The sequence below is a fragment of the Parasteatoda tepidariorum genome, chromosome 10 (genome assembly GCF_982258835.1).
Source record: "Parasteatoda tepidariorum strain Cologne lab strain chromosome 10, Ptep-v5.0, whole genome shotgun sequence".
Classification (NCBI taxonomy): domain Eukaryota; kingdom Metazoa; phylum Arthropoda; class Arachnida; order Araneae; family Theridiidae; genus Parasteatoda; species Parasteatoda tepidariorum.
The window spans coordinates 17,697,868-17,708,197 of NC_141764.1; positions in this window are offsets into that span (position 1 = coordinate 17,697,868).

The following is a 10,330-nucleotide window of genomic DNA, read 5'->3' on the forward strand; positions in this document are numbered from 1 at the left end:
ATTTGTTCTATACTATTTTTCAAATTATAAAAATACTTCATTATTATTATTTTTCGTACTATTGTTTATTTTTAAATTCATATTTTTTGGATAAATAAAAATTGTTAATAAAACTTGTGACAATACATCGGCTCAGAAGGGCCGAAATTTCCTTTTACTCTTTGTCCTTTCGCTTCCTTTTGAAATCAGTTGTTTTCTAATTAATGAAACTTTTGGAATAACTTATTTATACAGAAGTTCCACACAATGTCAAACCTTAAATTTATTTTATTACTATTTTTTACGTTCTTTTTCTTATTATTAAATTGATAAATCTTTGACAAATAAAAACTCGTTAATAGGTAAAATATGCTATTGTAAAGAAGTCATTACTTTACTTACTTATTCTTTTGCTGATTTTTAAATTCCCATTACATGGATTAATAATTAATTGTTAATGAACTATCCAATAACCTGTGATGATGATGCCACAGTGTCGAAACTTAAATTTACTTTATAATTACTTTTTTCGTTCTTTTGCTCAAATTTTAATTCTTAATACGTCGATTAATAAAACTATGTCAATAGAAAAGTTAAGATCATACGTCAATACGGGGTACTTATTGTGTAAAAACTTCAATTTACAATTTGTTCTTTTATTTTCTCTTAAAGTCAATATCAATACTTTTTTATTGAATGAAATATGCGATAATTTACTGCTGCAGAAGGTCATCACCCAGTCAAAACTTTATTTTACTCTATTATTATTATTATTTTTGGTAATTTTTAAATTCACAATGGTTAGATTAATAATAGCTTTTCAGTATAAGAAATAGATAATCATACCTCATCACCCATGTCCTAAATTTGTATCTTAACTGAAAATCATTATATATAAATTTCAAATCATTATATATGATTTTATACGATTTTTCACGTTTCACAAATCAAATCAGGGAGAAAATTATTTAATTGAAAAGCATAACTAAATATTGTTATAATTTTTTCTTCTTTTAGGTTAAATTTTATTTAGTCTTATAAGTTTGCATCAATTTTGAAATTAAAAAGCTTACAATTTACATGGAGAAAAATTTCTGGGGAATATGGAGAAAAATTCATGGAGGGAAATTTATCGTACTGTATGGTAATGACATTTCTGGTAAAAAAAACAACATATTTCTGGTTAATAAAACTAAAATGTATGGTATTTTAACCATTTGAAAAATTTTCTGTGAATATGGTAAAGGCTTGCAGGAAATCCTGGCTTTCAAAATTATAATTCTTATCTCCACACATTTAATAAGAAATACAAAACTGAAAATCAAATTTAACTGAATAAATCGTTTTTATTCTAAGCCCTAAAGTATCATGATGAAATTACCAAACTTCACCATATTTACTAAATTATACCAGCTTTTTGATAAAATTACCACACCACAAGACGTCAATGTACTTTCAGATAGAAAAAAACTTTTGCAATCTTTGTTAGGCATACAAAAAAGCTTCATGAAACGTCAGAAATACTTGATCAATTATATTTTACAAATATTTCAATGATCACAACTAGTAATATTTAAAAAAAATTTCAGAAATAGTTCAACGATTATCTCATATATTTTATCAGTAGTTACAAGCCAGAAATATGGTTACAATGATGTCCCAGAATTATTTCGCTCCCAGAATTATATCCCCCATAAAATCTCATAAATATTTTAAAGAAAATAGAAACATACCTGAAACATGTTATTGTCAACCAAAACCATTTACATAATGTGTAAAAAATATCTTTAAGAATATGTGAGATTTCCTGTGAGATTTGTAATTTATCTGAAATGTACCTGCGATTTTCTTAAAATTATTTTTATTTTAAAAAATTCCCTTTTAAAATCGAACTTTCATTTTACCGTACGCTTTTGCTATCAATTAAATAAAAAAAACATATTATGGTGTTCTGGCTGTGTAGGAACACCAAAAAGATCGGTAATTTTCACCGAAGCGTTTTCGTAATGATTTCGGTGAAATTAACAGTAAAATAATAAGTGATAAAATTTGGTAAACGTGGCAAAATTTGGTAATTTCATCGGGATACTTAATAGCATGTAATAATAACCATTTATTCCGCTAAATTTTCTGTTCAGTTTTGTATTTTTTACTAAATGTGTTGTTATAAGAACGATAATTTTGGAAACCAGAATTTCCAGCAAATCCATATTAAGGGAAAAATTACAGAATGAATAATTAATCAGAAATGTTACTATTAAACAATGCTGTTATTTTATTAGAATTTTTTTTACCATGTAAAGGAACAAATTTCACCTTTTAACCCTTTATAAGGCCGTGGTAAGTATACATACCACCAACTTAATTAATTTTTTGTTGTGAATGAAACTATTTTCCCACCTATGATAGGTGCGATCATTTTCTGATAACTATAAAAATGCTAAAAGAAAAAAATAGCAATGAAGTTTTGATTGTTATTGTTACATAATCTGGCTTATTTAAATGAGGGTAGCAGAAAAGTTTGTGTGGGTCAATTTTTAATACCATTTTATACCATGTTCTTTATAATATGCTATTTGATCATTTCTCATAGATTTTTTGAAATATATTAAAACCCACAGAATATATTAATAACCACAGAGGAAAATAAATTTGATTAAAATACGTAAATCATTAGTGCATTTTAATGGTTCTGAATTTCATTATCGCATTTTGGGGGGTCGGATCATACGTACTACTTGTTTCACATTATATTTTCTCAAGTTGTTATACATTTTTTTAACCTCTTTTTTTACGTAAATACTTTTATCAACAATTCTATCTTGGTTTTCATTTCAAACTATTCCGTAAATATTTTTTTATACATTAAGTGTTAAACTATTATTAAAAAAAAGGTGAAATTTAGATTTCATTAAAAAAATAATGAGAGGGAACATTTTACTACGATATTTGTCTTATTGTTTTTGTTTAATCATCGTGTCTTATTCGTACAAGGGGTAAATTGTTTCTTCCAAACTGTTTTTTAAATAGTTGTTCATATTTGTCTCTATCAAGTTTTTAAGTTAAAAAGTATAAGATATGACTTAAAATTTATTATTTGTACTTAAGTGTTTGTAAGAAAAAATAATTTACCTTTTTTTCCTTTTGCTTATTGTTATCTACCTAGGCTGTATGTGCTGGGATGGGATGAAAAAATCAATGTTTCTTTAGCATCGATTATTAATAGCCACCAAAACTGCCTTCAATGATATACACTGCAAATAATTGCGGATAAAATTAAGATAAAAAAAAAACTGGCACTGCGAGTGCAGCAACCTTACATACAATTACAGTAAATATTACTGTAAAGATTATGGTGCATCAGATTTTTTGTTCTGTAAAATTACATGGTAAAGAGTACTGAATGTTGGTCATTTTTACTGTAATTTGATCCCGAATTTTTTACAGTTGTTGAGCTCTACGAAATTATAGCCTCACTAGTCTGTTTGATTACCGAAATATATTATTACTATACTATATTAGTCTCACTAATCTTATTCAATTTTATTTATTTATTTTATTATTACTATTTTTTACCCTTATTAGCCAATTATATAAATTGAAGGAAAGTTTGAGTTATTATTTAAATCAGTATCTGAAAAAATTAAATTATGAGAAGACGTAAAATTCAGTGACAGAATAGTATACACTCACTTATATATTTTTTTCATAATTAATTTTAATAAACTTCAGTTTTCAGAAGAATTTGTTGCTGGTCTTACTGATAAATTAAACGGCCTTTTCTAAATGTAAAGCTTAATAAAAATTGACTTTTTTCTTTAGAGGAAATTTTTTTTGTGTGTGCATATTTTAAATTTTAGTATAATAAGCCACAAGTTACTTAAGAAGCCATATAAAATAAGTCCTAATCAAGAATTCTTAAAGCAAACTAAAGCTTTTAAATTGTTGTTAACATTTAGTTTCTTAAAAGCATCGAAACTCTTGATGCAAATGCAACTCGAATCACACTATAAATGCGCATCTGAAAGCTTTGAATACACTCTTAATTCTGATGCAAATATATTTAGAAAGAAAATGCATCTGAATGTAAGATTTATTTGATTTTATTTCATCTAAGATATTAAAAAGACTATACTGAGTCTAATAAATATAGCAATCCTTACAATAATTAGAAAAATTCATCGAAATCCAGCTTAGTAATTTTCTTGTATTTTTTATCATAAAATTCATTTCTACAGTAAAATTTTACGAAACAAAAAAATCTATTTTAATATAATTTTTTCAGCAATATTTACTGCTAAGTCTCCTAATTAAATAAACATTGCTGTAAAAATTACAGTATAAAATCTTACGGTAAAAGTGTGTTTTACGTATGCTGCTGCACTCACGGTGCTATGTACCTTTTTACTCAAGGCGTATTTATAATATTTGGAGTGACATAAAAAAAGTACAAGTTGATGATTATGGGGATTACGACAAACATTTTTGATACTAGAGGAAACTAAATTCATTTAAGCAGAGGTTTTGTACAAAAAAGTATAACGGTTTGCAATGTTTTAAGAAATCAAAGGTATAAATTTGTATCTTATCTAAGATTGTTTCCTTTCAATGTCAAAAAGTCATTGAATATTTTAATAATAATTACTAAATACTAAATAATATTTTAATAATTACTAATAATATTTTAATAATTTAAATGTCATTGAATATTTTAATAATTACACAAAATCCTAGAAAGAAGTCGAACCGAACACTTTTTAAAAGACTTCGTTCAAATCTCCTACTGATAGTCATGATAATATATATTAAAATACAAAGTTGCCATTAATAAAAATTATTAATATTTCTAATTGTGCTTTAAACCATTAAAATGGAGAAATTGTTGCTCATGTACTATGTATATACATGGTTTTATATCTCCCCTTAATATTAACCTTAATATTCAAACTTGGTCATGTGCTATATTATAACATACTTATAGTACCATACCAAAGGAAATTACTAATAGTAGAAGCATATACAGATGCACAACTCATCCCTATAACCTAATCATTAGGCTAAATGAAATTTGTTGGTCAATTTAGTTGGTTGAGTGCTCTTGCAAAATATTTATCTGGGATGGTGATTTAAAAAAAATTTTTATTCCTATTTCGTCTCTTCATATTTTCATGTATCTTCATTCATAAAACAAATGCTTTAAAGTTTTAAAAATTCAGCATAAAAACACTTACATTTTTAGAAACGTTAACTTACTTCCTCTATGCCAAAATGCATGTTTCCTTATTTTAAGTTTTTGTACACCAAAGCAAAACTACCTGCTATTTAAAAAGGAATGCACCAAAAGAAGAAAACCGAATAATATTTACGAAATTCCTCCTTTTAACAAATAAACTTCTTAGCTTCTAAACTATTTAACATGTAAACTATTTCGTTGCCATCTCCAAAAGCATATTCTACTTTAAAACGTACATTGTATAAATTTATATAGACGATATTGACCATTCTTTCCTGTCTTTATGAAAATCAGACAGTATTTTTCTCCTTTTTACCCACACTTTGGTACTATGGTACTTTGGTACTTATGGTCCTATAAGTATTATTTTCTCCTTTATACCATATAAGTGCAAAACAGATATATTTATATTAATACTATATATATACACTGCCCTACAATAATACACTTTCAGTTTTTGACGTTTTTCTAAATTTTTTAGAAAAAGGATTATTTTGTAACTTTAGAGTTGTTTAGTTCATGCGATTTTTCAAAATTAGCAATAAGATTTAAAGCTCTCAGAGGTTTGAGAGACTGACAATAAATAATAAAAGAAAACTAGTATTTTTAACACCCTATGCCAGAAAATCAAGCAACAAACTTGTAACTTTTATCGATTACTTCGGTTTTTATTTGCAAATACTACATTAAATTTCGTAAACCTAGCTTAAATATTTATAAAGATCGGGACATTTTTATAAAAGATTAATTTTTTTTGTCTTACGATTTTTTTTATATAATTTCAAAAATATTAAGTAAAATTAATCAAACTCTTTGGAGCAATTTAAGATTAAATACAAAAATTTTATTTTAAAATTTGAAAAAAGTTCGCTTAAAACTACTCAAGATATGAGTATTTAAAGTAGTTCTCTTGTACTGTGCATGGACGAAAAAATTTACGTTTTTTTAAATTCATAATTTTGTAGTGAATCGTATTTGACAACTAACGAAAAAAGTCTTAATTGAATATTTTAAAAACATAAAAAGTTTCGAGCAATTTTCATAGTAGTTTATGTGCTTTTGTACTTTTTAAAATAAAGCTCAAAATGATTCAACATATTTTATTTTATATATATATATATATATATATATATATATATATATATATATATATATATATATATATATATATATATATATATATATATATATATATATATATATATATATATATATATATATATATATATATATATATATATATATATATATGTATATATATGTATATATATATATATATATATATATATATATATATATATATATATATATATATATATATATATATATATATATATATATATATATATATATATATATATATATATATATATATATATATATATGTATATATATAAAACTCGAAACACCTTTCAGAAAAAAAAATGTATACTGTCAATTTACATATTTATAGTCACATGTATAATATATTTGAGTCAGAATTCAAATTTTTCACAATTTTTAAAATTAAATTGAATTTTGGTAATTGAATTAAATTTTATTTATTTAAAAAATGCTCACTACAAAACTATTCAAAAACTTGAAACTCCATACAAAAAGAAAACTAAATGTAGATTGTCAATTATGTTGATTTCCATTTAATCCAAACTATTGCAGAACAATTTGAGTCAGAATTTAAGCTCCGTTACAATATGGGAGATTAAAACAAATAAATTTATCTATTCTGCACCGTATTAAGCTTGTAGCAGATTTGAGTTAAGGTTCCATAAGCTCCAAAATTTCCAATGATAATTCTTCCTTCTGTACATATAATATCAATTGCTTGCATTTTCTACATCTAGCGAAAAATATTTCTACACAATAATTCAATTAGTGGAATACTACTTTAAATATTTTATGTTTAAACTCTTAAAACCCCAATCAGATTTTTCTAGCAGAACATGAATAGCTTTGAAACGAAACCCCACACGAAGTTTTCAATTCTGTATCAGATACTTGGTCCAAATTCATTCTGGTTGGTCTTTCAGTTCTGTAATATGTTGATGCAATCCCTGAAGCCTCCAATAAGCTGAGTGAGTTTCTAAACATATTCAGAACTGAGAGAGCATAAAGACAGACCCTCTCCCAACGAGCATTCCACATTTTACGACCCAGAACGGAAAAAAATATCATAAAACATGTATTTTTATGATCACTTTAATGATTTTCTTCCCTTGTATACCTCTCTTCCATTAAGGATGCTTTTCCATTATGTATCCTTTAACTTAATGGGTATAAATTGATTTATTTTATGCCCGCAACAAATTACCTTTTTTCTCTGCTATTCTGTAATTCAATTCGCGGAATGGGATATGGCTATAAAAGGTTTTGTAAATAGTATCCATCTGTTGCGTTTCAGTAATAAAGTGAAAGTATTATTTCTCTGGAAGCTTTGTTGAAAGAAGACCCTGAACTTTCCTTTCGGAAAAATTTTGCTGTGTTCTTTGTGGTTAAAAATTTTAAAAAGAATGCGAGAGAAGAAGTTATATTTACATTACTAAAATAACAGACGCTATTACAAAGTTGTTTGAGATTCTTTTGATTACATATCATATCACTCAAGTACATATATATATATATATATATATATATATATATATATATATATATATATATATATATATATATATATATATATATATATATATATATATATATATATATATATATATATATATATATATATATATATATATATATATATATATATATATATATATATATATATATATATATATATATATATATATATATATAACTGGAACTTTCTAGTACATATTAACCTTAACAACAATTATATTCTTTTCAGTGACCACCTTTTTCAACAAATTAATGGTATTCCCATGGGAAATAATTTCAGTACTAACATCTGCAATATTTTTCTTTTTCTACAAGAATATAGATTTGTAAAATCACATGTTAATCTTCCAATTGATTCTCTCTTTCTCAGATTCATTGATGATCTATTAGTTATTAATTTTAATGATTTCGATATTCTAGCAAAACATATTTATCCAAATGAATTAATTCTTAATAAAACAAACAATAGTAATTCTTCAGCAAATTTTTTAGATTTGACTCTTAATATTAATGCAGATAAAAATATTACATTTAAACTTTTTGACAAAAGAAATGAATTTAAATTTCCAGTTAAAAAATGCATAGATTTCAACTCTAACTTAGCCAATAAGGTTTTTTCTAATATTATTGCCAATCAAATTCATAGATTTTACAGGAATAATTCTAACTATAACGAGTTTTTATTAGATACTGATATATATAAAAACGATTTAATTAATAGCCATTTTCCTAGTTCATTTCTTAATTTCTATTTTAAAAAAATCTTAAAAAACTTGGTACATTAATTTTTAATTTTTATTTAATTTTTCTGTTTTAAGAATAAGCTCTGATTTTTTCAAGGTAGGAACTAACTATGATAAACTATTCCTAAAGCCACTGGACGGAATAGTTTGGATGTATGACCTTTTATACTGGATTAGTTAAATATTTTTTAGTTACTTTTTAATATTTGTAGCCTCTTAAAATTAATTTAATTTTAATTGTCCAGTATAATAAACAGTTTATTTATTTATTTATTTATTTATTTATTTATTTAATTATTTTTATTTTTGTATAAGTGGAATGGGCTCTGGTTCGTAAAGAACCACCCCAAATGAATGCAGATGATACATGTATACTTTAAAATTATGTAAGGTTGTATGAATGAAGAATAAAACCTATAAACGGTTTTCTATTCCTGTATGCAGGCTCTGATTTTTAAATAAGTCACCCTATGAAAGATGGATATGTGTATTCTGTAAAATTATGTTAGATTTTTTGAATGAAGGATGAGTCTATAAACGGCTTTCTATCCTGACAGACTGACTTTTAAATTAATTTCCCTATTAATGATTTTTTTTTTTTTTTTTTTTTTTTTTTTTTTTTTTTTTTTTTAAGACTGCTAATTTATTCAATCCGTTAAACATTTTTATTTTTATTTCAATTTTATTACCTTTTTACTAATTGTTTCTCACAGATGGCAGCACTAATATTTTACCTAAACATTTTTTCTTCTTCTTCGATCAAATGTTTTTTAAATTTATTATATTCGATTCAAGCTATAAGCAATATTTTACATCTTCGCGATTTTTGTTAACTGTTTTATTATTGTACTTTTAAACCTAAACCGCGTTTTAATTCACGCCGGTAAGTTTGATTTCCTTTTACATTTTTCTTTTATTTCATGATTTTTTACAACATTAGGTTTTTGCGATATCGACACATATAAAGAATAATTTTTATCTTAGGATAATTATTCTTTATTCAGAAATATCGCATTATTTATGGCAATTAGATGTGTCTTGACAACGACTATTTGCCTTTACCATTCTTGTTTCTCTACCATTTAGTTTTTTATTTTTATTTTATTCATGTTTTTCATGTTAATTTGTGTATATATATATATATATATATATATATATATATATATATATATATATATATATATATATATATATATATATATATATATATATATATATATATTATATATAATTCTTTTACGTGGCTCCCAAATTTCGGCTGAAGTACTTTGTACAACTAAATAAGATTCTTTTCACAACAGTTAAATATTTACTTTATTTTCTTCATTCATAGAGAAAACAGTCGGCAAAGAATTCTGTTAGGTTAAAAAACATTTCGCTAAAAAAATAACGAATTCTAAAAGAAATAAAAATAAACAACTTAGAAAATAAAAATGCTGTTGCCAGCCATAGAAATTTTTGAAAGTTAACTTAGCAACATAAATCAAAATGACATGGAAGCGCAACTAGACCAAAATTATGATACTTGAGCGCTTGACGTAACAAATCCTTCAATTCTAAAAGTGTTGTATCGCCAAATGCCCAAATTAACAATTGTGTTCTTAAAGATATTCTATAAAAAGTTTTAAATAAACAACCTACTTCTACAACTGCTTCTTGAAGAACTTGGCTCATTGATTGAAAATATTGTTTTAATTTTACTTTACTTCTACTTTCATTATTGCTATGACCCTCTTTCATTACATTTCACAACTTC